The 15,032-nt window shown below is 34.1% G+C and overlaps 1 protein-coding gene across 2 annotated transcripts in view; it reads left to right on the top strand.

Moving 5' to 3' along the window:
- LOC135694345 (uncharacterized) overlaps window positions 1-15,032 on the top strand; it is a 99,388-nt gene that overhangs the window by 30,884 nt on the left and 53,472 nt on the right. The window contains exon 4 of one of the 2 annotated variants that reach the window (XM_089110611.1): window positions 1-15,032. This exon is cut by the window's left edge and continues 20,711 nt beyond it. The exons of the other annotated variant lie outside the window; for it this stretch is intronic. The gene's annotated coding sequence lies outside the window, so the exon portion shown is untranslated. 2 annotated transcript variants of the gene reach the window in all.

Here is a 15,032-nt window from a genome sequence, read left to right as displayed (position 1 = left end):
TCATCGTGTAGTTAGTACGAACAGCTTTATTGTGTATGATAATTTTGGAAAATATATGTTTCGCTTCGGGGAGACCCCTCAAAATATTGTTTTAGGATCCATAAAAATTTAGTTTGGCAGACTTTTGTGAATAATTCGAAAGATTTTTTGTTGCAGTATAATAAATCATTTAAAATAGGATGCCAAGGCCATAACTCACGTCTTTGAAAGCCGACCGTCTGTACGAAGAGTCTGACAATTTTGAAATGATTTCTGTATTTTTATCGCCATTGTCTGTTAAACCTTTGGCAATTTTCAGCAGAATATCTACGAAGATGCATTTTTATAAAACATAGCCGTTGTAGGTGGATACTGATCTGGTGTGGAGTTTGGATATATTTATATATCTATACATCATATTTAAAAAAATACAATAATAATTTATGTATTTATTTGATAGCTCTTAAGTTTAACGCTTTTTGAGTAGATGCTCAATAAAAACAACTTGTTAAACGTTTCTCAATATGCTTTTTCAGAATAACCTTCATTTAAATTTGGAGCTTAAAATAAAGACCAAATTATATACAGCAATATTTAGTGATAGTTTGATTGTTATAGTGATATATAAGGGTAGTGACATTGTGATATAGATATAGTGATAATCTATTTTAATGTTTTAATGTGAACTTAGGGAAAAAGTAAACTAGATTCTTCAGATGATTAGGAAGAATACAACTAAGAAATAAGATGATTTATCAAAACATTTCATACCGGTGTTATTTGCCAGACGTTCAAATGTTGTGAGCAAGTTTGCTCTTTGAAGCTCAGCATCTTGGAAAGTCTGAAAAAGATACAGCTGAGAATTATCTTAAAAATAACAAATCTCAAAGATGCTATTAATATTCTTGGATCCCACCGCCTAGCAATAAGGCAATACTTTTCAACATATTTTGAAAATCTGGAAACAATAAACAAGAAAAGAAAGAAATTTCTGTCAATTTGAGCTCATTGCGAGGCTAACCGTTGGATACGTGTTGTCAAGGAAACAATGCTTGGCGACAAAATGGCAGCTTAAATCCGATATATCGTTTTCACTTTGGAACCGATCAAAAGTTTTGTTTCTTTTTGTTTTGGTCGAGGAACTATTCAAATTTTTCCGGGAAAAAGTAAATTGCTCTTTTCACAACTAGATGACTCTGTATTCTGTATATATGTGGCATGTTATCAGAATTTAAATCACTCTTTTTCCCCCCGGAGAAGAGTCTAAATTTTTCTGGCACATTGTTTTAGACAAAGAAAAAAGTTGAAAAATTCCTAATTGCTGAAAAAGTGCTCTTGGACAAAAATATTAATCTCTCTTCATTCTTTATCTTTTGAAAATAGGCCCATTTTGTGAGTAATTCAGTTTTTTGAGAAATCTTTATTCCTTACGAGAGACCTTTCCAGGTACTTAAATAACTTTTTGTCGTCTTAGGACATAATCTATTTTCAAAATTGTTTTTGATGTTCGTGTTTTAGTCAAATGTTTACTTGAAACCTCTGCAAGCTAATATTGTAGCTCGTTGTATTGAAGGCTATTGGCGAATAGCCTTTTGTTGCCTTCGACCGTTTGATTTCCACTTTTAACTCCTTGATAACTTTAAAAGTATGTAGAAATGTGGAACCTACTTGATTTTATACAACTTTGACGAAAAAGAGAGATGAGAAAGTAATTATCTTTCGAAAGATCAAAATTATCTTTTATTTTAATGTTTTCCAGGATTGCAGATGTAGTTTCTGAACTTTAAAGGCATGAGAGATTTCAGTTAGGCTTGTGAAAATTATACACAAAATTAACCAAAAGATGTATTCTTGAGGTGTAAATGTCTGCATTAACTAATAAAATTGGCCCTTTATTGGTGATAACCAAGAATTTTTTTCATGCCTTGATGTTATAATTCTCTGAATTTAGTAATTAAAACTTCGCAGCAACTCACCCTTCCTTCGAACTCCGCGTTCGATAAACCAGCAACGGTCTTTTCCGTGTTTTCCGTGTTTTCCATTTTGAACATTGACAAATTCTTCAATAAAGATTAAAGCAATATTATCAGCACAAAATGCAGGTTTTCTGCAAGCAAAATTTGCGTGTAGCAAATCAGTTGAGAAATTCACAACAAAATTTGTAACGGTTTTTTTTCGCTTTTTAAGGTTTGATTAATTTGACGTAGAAACTTTCGCAATGTTTCCAAGGATACCGCGAACATCATGCATTGCTCATTTGCTGCAGTTCGAATGTTTAAAATGAAATGTTAAATATATTTCTGAGTAAAAACACCCTTACTTTCCGTCTTGATTTGACACAGTCCCTGGAGAAGTTCTCCTTGGGATCTTTGTTTCTCAAAAAACTTTTGGACCCGGTAACACAAGTTAATGTTTTTTGGTTGGAGAGTACACTCCCCTCTCGAAAGCATCCGGACAGGTTCGAATTCAGTTGCGAATATGTTGTTAGAGGAATTTGTTTACAAATTTCAAAGTCAGTTTTCATGAAAACTTTTTTATCAATTTCCTCGAATTTTTTCTTGAAGGTTTTTTGGCTTTTGATCTATGTATTCGTCGAAAAAAATAATCTTATCCAAATGTAAGCAAACTCTTTAAGGGTTTTTCCTCAAGATGATTGCGACCCAAACAGGAGCATTGACTTCTGAGTAATGTCTAGAGATAATGCTTTATCACAATGATGGGAAAAAGCTATCATCAAATTACCAGTATCATTGAATGCCCAAAGACTGCCGCTTTCGAGATATGTAAAAAGATTTGAAAAACAAGAAGTCTAAAAAATTGTTCACGGTTAAAAAGAGCAAGAGCTCTCGCGACACCAACATCTGAGCGTTCCGCGACACCAAAACTGGTTTGCATCATTACACAAAGTTGCATTAAATGTTCACAACCAATTGAACTTTTAAAATCTCTCCTTAAATATTGCAGGAAACTTTATGATCTGGTAAAATGTTACCAAATGTCATATGTTTTGTAATCGATCGGTGGCATCTCTTTGCAAACATTTTTCCCAACTGAGAGTATACACGTTGGTTTTCTCTGTGTCTCAAGATTTGTGTCTCAAGAACAAGTTTGTAGAAAAATTAGTCCGTTTTATTGGCCCGTTTAACTGAGTCTAAGTTGCCTGTCTTGCTGTTCTCTTCTTGATTTGCGTAAGGCTTGTAGCGCAAATGTTTCTCATTTTCTCAAAAAATGATAACGGATAAAAAGCGCATAAGTTTTGCAGCATTTTAATGCTCTGGTTTATTTTGGAAGGGTTTCTCACAAATAAAAGTCGTCATTGCCAGCCTAAATTTGTTTTTGTCTGAAAACGCAATCGATCTTCGAACTGTTTGGTACTTTCAAGAGGGGTTTGTATAGTAGAAGAAAGAGGAATGGCGGTTCACAATGACCACGGGCCTAAGCTGACAGGTTTCTAAAACAGAAGTTGAGCGCTAAAGGGTTTTTGTAACGACCGTTTTGTAACGAAAATATTCTCGAAGGATTCATAAAATATTGCCTCAAAGTACAGACGAAACTAACTATGCACAAGATAATTTAATTAAGCTTGAAACTTAATACGTGCACATTTGTTCTGACTTTAAATATTAGTACCGAGAAGTTCATTTTGGCCATGATATCAACCTTTAGGTTATCAAAAGTGATATCATGTGAACAATTTAAAAAACTGGCATTTAGTGATCAAAATAGTTTTCTGTAGATGACTGTATATGATGTGCTTTGGCTGTAGATGATTCTTTTCATTAATTTCAGAAGCATAATAAACGAACGTTTTACATTTCTTTTTTTTGTCACGTGCTTTGATAATGAGTAAATCAGAATTTAAGATAAACAAGTCATTAACATCAAATGTAGAGCAACTCATTTTGTGTCAGTATTGAAACTTTGAATTTGAAGTGCACTGCTAACGTCACTTTCTCAGTTAAATTTTTTTCATGAAAATGATGCTTTAAGCAGTTTGCTTCGAATTTAAACATTTTTCGTTCACGTTTCGTCAATAAAGTGACACTTCGTGGTCATCTTTCATGAATAATCAGATAATCTTTTACAGAATTGTTTTGAAGCAGTGCTTCACAGTTTTGCTGAATTTTTCCCCTCAAAACAGCAAACCGATTAGTAAATTTTCTTAAAACCAAAAGTTGAAGAAATGGCGAATGCATTATCGTTTCCAAGCCCCTTCGCCTCATAATTCTGATTTTGAAATTGGTCGGCTTAGGCCCGTGGTCACTATGAGCCACCATTTTGACCAACTGTTTTCATACTTTTGCGACCCTAGTGTATATGTAATGTTAGTTCGAAAACAATATTGAATTGAGTTCTAATAAAAGGACAGGAGTGTAGTCTTATCTTTACGGATTTAATGTTTATTTATTCATCTTTTCAAAAGAATTACTAGCATTAATTGTATTCATTTTGCATATTTACCACACAATATCATCAAATATTCAAATTGGTGTGTGTCATAAACACTCAATTTTGGCCAAATTGCCGAGCAAAATGTTCTAGATAATTCATAAGGCTTATTAATTCATAATTTTTTAGGCTGCTTTTGGATCAGTGATAGACGTTCCTCTTCTTCTGTTAAAAAAACGTGAAATCAGTTTAATTAGTTGTTTTTTTATGAAATCTAATAGGTGTTTTGGATGTTGGGCTCTTCCATTTAATGTCAATTCGCTTAATCTTTTTTATCTTTTATTGCAATTTCTTCTTGTTGTTTTATTTTTGATTTCGCCACATAAAGACGATTTGGTACGATTTTTAGTCGACGATTAGATTTTGTGACGATTATTTTTGGGCTTGCGTGAAGAACAACATTTGGTTGTTTGTTTTTTGTCAAGGTGTAAAAGCGTTATGCACTTAGAACATAATGCTCATTCTTGCAATTCTTTGAATAGCTGCCACTGCAATAAACTGTCAGAATATTGCTAAGTGTTTGATGGCTGTTTCTGCAATACTCTCTTCTCCCGTAAAAAAGTCATCTACGTAAAACCATCTTTGCAATATCAGAAGTATGCTATGCATCTTCCAATTAGCAAATAGATGGTTGGTTTAAAAGTTCCAATGCCAAATTTTACGATGCTGAAGAACTAGATAAGCATAAAGTTACTTAAAGATACATTTCGTGATGCCAGTATCTATTATTTATGTCAATAATGATTTTGCCAAGAATAATTCATTACTGGGCTCTTAACTATAACCATTCATATTTAAGGCTGATTGCAATCTTGTTTCCGAAAACCCTTCCAATTGCCAAAATGATTAGCAGAACCACGATGAGAGAATTCAGATCTAGCATGTGATACATAGTGGCATCATCACAATTAAATTCCTTGCTGTCGCAGCCTAATTGTTACCCAGTGCCAGATTGAGCCCACATTAGGCCTGATGTACCCGGACGAAGAGCCCTTCATTGGGCCTATTCAGCTTCAGGAAGATTTTGATCTGTTTTCCTCTGGTTTTCTTTCAAGAATAGGTCTGATACTGCAGCACAATTACCACCCACCTTAATCTGGCCCTGAATTCCTTCACACATCTCATATCATTTTAATGTCGGCTACTTTCCTTGTCAACTACCATCTACTATGAAATATTCAACACAACTGTATTCTTTGTAACCTCGTGCCTGTTTGCTTTGCTTTAAAGCTATCTTAAATGTATACTTGGATTCGCAGAAAAACAAAATCATTTATATTTGAATAAACAAATTCCACATGTCAATCATTTCAGAAAACTCAGAAAGAAGACTCAGTGTTGTTTTAAACATATTCCATTTATATTATATCTTCTTAAGGATACATTTGCCATTATGCATTTAAAATGCAATTAAATTACTAATTTGCAATGTCTTTTCTAATTACCTACTTCGAATGCTCTTAAAATACACTTCAGTTAGGAAAGTGTCATCCGAGGTGATGAATTTACCAACAATTAAAGCTATTTGTCCATTTATCATATTATTCTCGCCGGGTTAAACCAACTTTTTACTATTGTAAAGTATAAAGATAGGAGAGGGGTCGAGTGGCAGGAGACATTATCTGTTTATTTTACCCTTAGAGATATGGCCCGTAAACGAAAATGTGAAGTGCTCAAGATCTGAAATTTCTACTGATCGTACGAGCTTTCATCTCAAGAAGATTTGAAACTTGTTTTCTTATGCGGCCAAATCTCGTCTTTCTAAGGGGACCTTTCTTCTCTTTTCTATTCGATCTGCCTCTAGCTAAAGCTCTTTTAACTCTCTCTAACACTTCAAAGCGCTTTCTAGCCTCCTTTTCCGCATCTATATCTTTTGATACACAATCAGCTTTCAATATCATTACCTCTGTTTTTTTACCATCCGTTTTACGACTTTCCATCTGCATTACTGTGTGTTCAAAAGACTTATTTTTAACTGCCCAGTTGCCTCTATCAGTTTTATAAAAAACTATTTTTAGAGACTCTGGTCGACTAACTGTAGCAGTTTCCCCAATCAAACCTTGCTCTTTTAGGCTACATCTAGCTATGGGAGCAGTAGTTGACTTTTGGGTTATTGATTCACTTAATTGATTACAGTCATTCTTTTGACTGATGATATCTTTGGATGGCTTAGCTTCAATTTTTATGGAAAGGCTTTGCCTCGCGACTTTTTCTGAGGCTACAAAAGGTGGAGAATGGTAGTCTCTACATCCTTTTAGATTAGTATGGAGGGAATAACTAAGCTTGGAAGTCAGCAGAGACCTTTTGTCAGAATTTAATGGCGATATTTGGTTGGTGTTTTGGCCATTTTCTGAAAGATCAGGCGTTCTTTCATTTTTCTGAGAGACTGGTAGGATATTTGGTGCCTGAATTTCGTATGACACATTATACTGACTTTTAAGCCAAGCTCTTACGAACTCATTTTTGCTTATGCTAGAGTCAGTGGAGAGTCTCACGCTTTCTTCAGTCTCCCATTGTCGTACGGCATCCTTCTTCACCTTTTTCCTTGACTGCTCCACCCTTTCTTTCGAGGACGAATCATGGACAGCACCCTCGTCTTGTCTTTTTCGTTTTTGCCCCTTGATTCCTGTTTCTAAAAACGGAGCTTGATCTCGTTGGGCCACATTTTGGTTCACTGCCACAATTTGATCGAACTTGCAAGGACCAATTCTAAAAACACCAGCGCCAAACATCATCTTAACATCGAACTCCTCTTTGCCACTCAGATCGCAGACTTGAAAGTCTTCGATGAGTTCTTCTTTGATTTTATTGAAAGATTTTATGCTTTCATCTACATCCAGTGTAGAGAAGTCGAGTAGAAGACGTATTTCGATGCTTATTACTGTAGTAATCGTTGGACTCTGCGGATAAAGATTTCGGGGAACTTTTTGGTAAATGGGATAGTTTTGAAAGTAAAGGATCATAATTTGTGAATTAAAGCAAGTAAACATTTGTTTGTCTTTGTTGAACATTATAGCTGAAATGAAATTTATTGTGAACAAACCTTTTCTAAATCTTCGATTGTGGAAAGAATGTGGTCCAACGATTTGACAATATCCTGCACAATGTTGCCAATGTTTTCAAGCTTTGAGGATGCGTTATAATCATCAACCTAAGAGAATAATAAAACGTGAACTAACATTTTTCCAACTGAGTCATGAGCAATGGTTGGAAACCTAAACTTTGTGAAGATGCGTCTCAATATGACTTTTGTAGCTTGATAGTGACGTTACAACACACTAATCGGAGTTTAAAGAATTGATAATCAATGGAGTTGAGTGTGTTGTAATGAACAAAAGTTAATATGTAGTAAAATAACGGCTTTGTACAAGAAATGAATCGTTAGTACGACGTTTTGAGTATAACTCTTCATATGGCGGCCTTTGTTTCACGTTCGATTGATATTCTCGAACCTTTTCGATGACCTGATGAAGAGTTGGATGACTATAATTGATGTATCCAGGTGGCATCAGGCGAGCAATATGAATGTCTGATTTCCTAATAGTTTGTCGATAGTTCGCCAGTAAACCTTGAGATAGTTTATTGTCTTTGTTTACAATCGGCTGTCTGCGAACTTTCTTTCGCGACTGATAGAAATAGATGAGTGCTCAAAAACCCTGGAAATTTGTTGACAATAACCAAAAAAAATTCCTATTTATTTAGTAAATCAAGAGAACTACTTATGATATCTCCCTATAATTCAGCATCATAGATCAATTGACCCTAAGCCGGGATCCCTATCGAGGAATTTTTTTGCATAAAAGTTTGTAAGTATTTATAGAAACGAATTTGGTCTCTTACCAAGGCATTGGCACTCACTAAGTCATTAATGCAGCCACTGGCGTGGGTTTTCAACTGAAAATAAACATTGAGCAACTAAGAACATAATTGATTGCAGTAATACAGCAAGTCTTTCGCTTTCTTTGTTGAACTCCTAAAGCTTACTAACATTTCCTTGCGAATATCACACTGCCCATTAACAATATTATTTGCTCTCAACCATCGTGCAATTAGAAGGAACAGCTTTTTATGGTAGTATGATAGCTTTGGAAGGTATAATTTTCCTTCAGGTGAGACCTTCTTCTCACAATTTTTTTAACCAATTATAACCAGTCTGTTTCAAAGCATTTATTTCATTTTAAAGCATTCGAAGGATATTATTTGCAGTAGAACAAATGATTTAAAATAGGATGTCAAGGCCAAAACTTACGTCTTTGAAAGCCGACCGTCTGTACGAAGAGTCTGACAATTTTGTTATAATTTCTGTATTTTTATCGCCATTGTCTGTTAAACCTTTGGCAATTTTCAGCAGAATATCTACGAAGATGCATTTATTATAAAACATAGCCGTTGTAGGTGGATACTGGTCTGGTGTGGAGTTTGGATATATTTATATATTTATACATGATATTTAAAAAAAATACAATAATAATTTATGTATTTATTTGATAGCTCTTAAGTTTAACGCTTTTTAAGTAGATGCTCAATAAAAATAACTTGTTAAACGTTTCTCAATATGCTTTTTCAGAATAACCTTCATTTGAATTTGGAGCTTAAAATAAAGACCAAATTATATACAGCAATATTTAGTGATAGTTTGATTGTTATAGTGATGGATAAGGATAGTGACATTGTGATATAGATATAGTGATAATCTATTTTAATGTTTTATAGTGAACTTATGGATAAAGTAAACTATTTTCTTCAGATGATTAGAAAGAATACAACTAAGAAATAAGAAGATTTATCAAAACATTTCATACCGGTGTTATTTGCCAGACGTTCAAATGTTGTGAGCAAGTTTGCTCTTTGAATTTCGGCATCTTGGAAAGTCTGAAAAAGATACAGCTGAGAATAATCTTAAAAATAACAAATCTCAAAGATGCTATTAATATTCTTGGATCTCACCGTCTAGCAATAAGGCAATAAATGTTGATATATTTTGAAAATCTGGAAACAATAAACAACAAAGGATAAAAATCTTAATAATTGAGGTTGATGTCACAAATGCTTTGTTTGTGTCAACGATTTTGGCGTTATCTTTATGTAGTGCAGCTTCTAACCTTATTCACAACTGAATTGAGCTCATTGCGAGGCTAACCGTTGGATACATGTTGCCAAGGAGACAATGGTTGACGACAAAATGGCAGCTTAAATCCGATATATCGTTTTCACCTTGGAAGCGATCAAAAGTTTTTTTTGTTTTGTTTTGGTCGAGGAACCAGTTAAAAATTTACGGGGGAAAAGTAAATTGCTCTTTTCACAATTAGATGTCTCTGTATTCTGTAGGAATGAAATATATGTCACATGTTATCGGGATTTAAATCTCTCTTTTTCCCCCCGGAGAAGAGTCTAAATTTTTCTGGCACATTGTATTAGGCAAAGAAAAAAGTTAAAAAATTCTCAATTGCCGAAAAAGTGCTCTTGGACAAAAATATTAAGCTCTCTTCATTCTTTATCTTTTGAAAATAAGCCCATTTTGTGAGTAATTCAGTTTTTGAGAAAACTTAATTCCTTACGAGAGACCTTTCTAGGTACTTAAATAATTTTTTGTCGCCTTAGGACATAATCTTTTTTCAAAATTGTTTTTGATGTTCGTGTTTTAGTCAAATGTTTACTTGAAACCTCTGCAAGCTAATATTGTAGCTCGTTGTATTGAAGGCTATTGGCAAATAGCCTTTTGTTGCCTTCGACCGTTTGATTTCCACTTTTAACTCCTTGATAACTTTAAAAGTATTTAGAAATGTGGAACCTACTTGATTTTATACAACTGTGGCGAAAAAGAGAGATGAAAAAGTAATTATCTTTCGAAAGATCAAAATTTTCTATTATTTTTATGTTTTCCAGGATTGTAGATGTAGTTTCTGAACTTTAAAGACATGAGAGATTTCAGATAGGCTTGTGAAAATTATACACAAAATTGATCAAAAGATTTATTCTTGAGGTGTAAATATCTGCATTAACTAAGAAACTTGGCCCTTTATTAGTGATAACCAAGAATATTTTCATGCCTTGATAATATAATTCTCTGAATTTAGGAATTGAAACTTCGCAGAAACTCACCCTTCCTTCGAACTCCGCGTTCGATAAACCAGCAACGGTCTTTTCCGTGTTTTCCATTTTGAACATTGACAAATTCTTGAATAAAGATTAAAGAAATATTATCAGCATAAAATGCAGGTTTTCCGCAAGCAAAATTTGCGTGTAGCAAATCAGTTGAGAAGTTCACAACAAAATTTGTAACGGTTTTTTCGCTTTTTAAGGTTTGATTAATTTGACGTAGAAACTGTCGCAATGTTTCCAAGGATACCGCGAACATCATGCATTGCTCATTTGCAGCAGTTCGAATGTTTGAAATCTAGAGAATCTATTTCAATAGTAACATCGTTATATCCCATATTGATTAATACACTTACGTTCAAAAAGTATTGGAACGAATTCGATAAACGAATTATGGCGTTCCGTTAGATTCGGTTTTGCAACGGAAACTTTTTCAGATTTAGGCAGTCTTTCTACAAATAATCTAGGCCCAAGTTTCCCCAAAATGGAATAAAAAGTTAACAAAATGCTTCAACTTATGAAGAATAACCAAGAAAACACAGGATTCTTTCGATTTTCCTGATTATAACAGCAAAATATGCAGAAGGGCTGAATGGCCTAACAATGGCAAAGTCACATGACCTTCCAAAAATTTTAGAGCTGTCCAAACAAATACAACTTTTTAATTTCACGTTTGCATAACAAAAGAAATTATTAAAGAAATTATAAAATCAAACTTTTAAGCTTCAAAAAAAGTTTACTTCATCGACGAAAATGCTACAAATTTATTAAATTATTGCATTTATTCAAGCTACTTTTAAAATTGCGTAACATTAAAGGAGAAGCCATTGTACTCATCGTCGATGAGTAATTTTTGCTTTGAGAGAGCATTTTCTTCTTATAACGCTGGAAAATTTGTATTTTTCATGACTTCTATAGCCATGTTTTTGCTTATGTTCCATTATTTAGCTTCTTTTACATGACAACATAATATCTAGTAAGGATTCAAACCTATTACTTCGCAGTTCCCTCAGTAAAGACCTGTCGTCCCTCGGCGTCGTAAACTTCTTTGGTCTGCAAACCCTTGGTAAATTTTTTTCTGTTCTTGTACGGAAAAACTTTTTACACACCAGAAAAGCTGCACTCATTGAGCAGCCGAGAATTGATGCTATATGGCAAAATCCATTTACTTTATTAGTAGAAAGCACTTTGTAAGCGCTTCTCTTAACTCAATTCTTGAGTTTTCAGAGCTTCCATGTTTTCATCTCGAGACCTATAGAAATTTTATGGTAGATGCATTTTTAATTTTTTGGCGTACATAAAAGGCTTCAAAATATCAACAATGTCTTGTGAAAATTTCATGCAAATAACTGCCGTACTTTTTTAATGAGAAAGATTTTAAAAAAGTCTTTCCGAATTTGTTGCATAAAATGTCTTCGAAGTTTCGAAGGGTGTCCCAATACTTTTTGAACGTAAGTGTATATGTCTAAATTATCGGTGTTTTGGATATCAATTTTCTATTTTAATGTCAATTTATTTAGCCTTTTCCAGTTTTACCGGAATGTGGTATTGTTGGTCTTTTTTGAATTCAGCCAGATAAAGACCATTTGGTACGGTTTCCAATCGAATATTTAATTTCATGACGAATTTTTTGGTACTTGAGTTTAGAAGGATCTTTGGCTTTTTGTCTTTTTTAAGTTTTTTTGCTGTCGTTGACGGGGCTCGACATTTATTCCAGTTCCTGGAAAGATTGGTGCAGGGCAGTGGCGGAAATCTTGGAGTTCGGGGGGGGGGGGCTCGGGCCCCCCCAATCAGCGACGTCGTCGGAAAATTCAGGCTTTCGTCGGATAATTGACAACCGCTTAACGTGTCTAAATTACTCCAAGAAAACGTTCTGAAAAGGGGCGTGATTGCCAAATTTTCTGCTTGCTTCTCTTGCAGGTGATCCACGTTTCCTTTTTTTTACCCCAGGGGCCTTTATAACCTCTCTGTGCCCTTTCTGCAAAATTTGAACATAGCATAGCTGATAAAATATTAGCCATTACCAAATAATCAATCAAACATTATATGACCAAAATCAAAACTGCTTGTGAATTGTGTATTTAATTTCAATTGTGTATAAAAAATTTCTATGGGATTCTTCTGAACAAAAGTTTTTTTCAAACGTATTTCTCACTGACGAAAACAAGATAAGATGTATAAAATGAACGTACGACTTGTCAAAAGTGTTATCGGTCTACCTCTTGTATCATCAATCGTCTTAGTTGAGATATCAATCTTGATATCAAAAATCATAAATGGATTGTTCTTCTTGCTACTTAAAAATGGCGTGGTCAATAAAGATTTCTAAAGAGTTCCGTCAAAAAATCAACTATTTTTATCAAAATGTGCAGTTTCTTTGAAATTATACATGGTCCGTGATGTTATCTTGTCGGAAAATCGTAGGCCTGCCCTCCCCCCCCCAAATGAAAGCCTGAATTTCCGCCACTGGCGCAGGGACTGCTTTTTTTCTCTAGGAAAGTATTCGCTTGTTCTTCTCTTATCTTCTTTCTTCCCTTGATCTCCTCTTGCAGTAATTTTTGATTAGATTTCCAAATCAGCGACAAAGAATTGGACTTTTTTTGTATAAACATGCAAGCAAATATCTCACATTTGTAGATCTGTTTGCCCAGGGGCTCGTCATGGTTATCAACAGGCTTGTATGTAAAACTACCTCACGAACTAAATAACAAGTTTTACAAAGTTAAGTTAGGTACGTACATTCAAATAGTTTCTAGAAGATATTAGAGTAGAAGCGGTAGCAACAGTATGTATTGAATAATTATCTAATTTATTTTAGGTTTAATCCAAGTAATAAAAAGTGCCAAAAAATTTTTATAACACTTGAGCACAACTGACATATAACTACACCAGGGGAAATTTAAATTGGAAAGTGCCATTAGTCATAAATGTTTCTTGTTGCCTTACTCTGTTCATAGTGTGTCAGTACATACTTTGCCTTGAATAATGCATTACTATTATTTTAACTACCTAACGTTTGAAACTGCTCGCAACTTCGTTTTCAATAACTTTCAGATTCGTTAGAAATGGAATCGGAACCAAAGTTCTAATATCTAAAATTTGCTGTAGCATTTAGTATAAGTCAGTGAGTATTTTAAAGGAGATTCCACTAGTGGGGAAAATAGCTCAAAGGGCCTCCAATTTTTATAGTATTCGTTTAACAAAGATAAAAGTTAACTTCTCATCACTGGCTTGTCGTTGATATTCCTAGACATACTATTTTATCACGAACATGGCTAGCAGTTATAAGTTTTGATTCTAATTGTTGCTTGTCAGTATAATCGTCAAGCTGAACGGAAGAAGGAACAGAGCCCTTTGAGCAATCAGCTTGCTATGCGGTTCATGTCACTCTTTCATGTTTTTTATTGTATCTCTTTACGGGGAAATTGATATATGTAATGGTGCAATGAGGCAGGTGGACTATGTGGTACAAAATTTGTGTCCCATCCTTTTTTACTAAATAAGTGAACCAAATTGTTACTCTGCTCTTGAAGGCCAACTTATGTATCATTATTTACGTCCACTTCAATCTTATTTTCTTTCTTTGTTCCTTGTTTATTTCCCCTAAGTTGTTTGCCACTACTCTTCTTAGTCTTCTTTCACGTCCTGATTGCTCCTCGCAGGTACTGTTAGGTCAAATGATTTTCGATCCTCATTGTTTAACCCTTGCCTACTTATAATTTGATTGTTACTCTTTTCAATACTTTATTGAAGATGGCTCTAGCTAGATCTACTTATAATTTGATTGTTACTCTTTTCAATACTTTATTGAAGATGGCTCTAGCTAGATTCAAAGCGTTTAAATGATTTTTTTCCAACTCATTATTTCTAAATGTTTTCCGTCTACTAGTTATTCCAAACTAATTTTGTCTAACCTTAGCCTGGTAACGAGACCCCCCGATCACAGACGCCATATGTCAAACTCATAGGTCAAGCTGCAATCCTTGCCAATATTGTTAAAACACTTGCGCAATGCTGAAGCTTTTTTTCAAAAATCCTCCCCTACCCCCATTACAATGTTGTTCAATTGGGCTGTTTTGATCCTGAAGTTAAAGATTTCTTCACTGACCTACCGTTTCCATACTTTTGGGACCCCAGTGTACTATTCTATCCCCTTTTTTTAGATTAATATATATAATATGGATAATGTTAGTTCGAAAACAATATTGAATTGAGTTCTAATGAGAGGGTAGGGGTGTAGTCTTAACTTTACTGATTTAATGTTTATTTATTCATCTTTTCAAAAGATTTACTAGCATTAATTGTATTCTTTTTCATATTTACCACACAATACCATCAAATATTAACATTTGCGTGTGCCATAAACTCTCAACGTTGGCCAAATTGCCGAACAAAATGTTCTAGATAATGCATGGCTTAATTCATAATTTTTTAGGCTGCCTTTGGATCAGTGATAGTTTTTCCTCTTCTTCTGTTAAAAACGTTAAATAAATTTTAGTTTTTTT

Source organism: Rhopilema esculentum, chromosome 10 (assembly GCF_057945365.1).
Source record: "Rhopilema esculentum isolate cy_ngs chromosome 10, ASM5794536v1, whole genome shotgun sequence".
NCBI classification, from domain to species: Eukaryota; Metazoa; Cnidaria; class Scyphozoa; order Rhizostomeae; family Rhizostomatidae; genus Rhopilema; species Rhopilema esculentum.
This window is presented reverse-complemented; position numbering and strand designations above follow the sequence as displayed.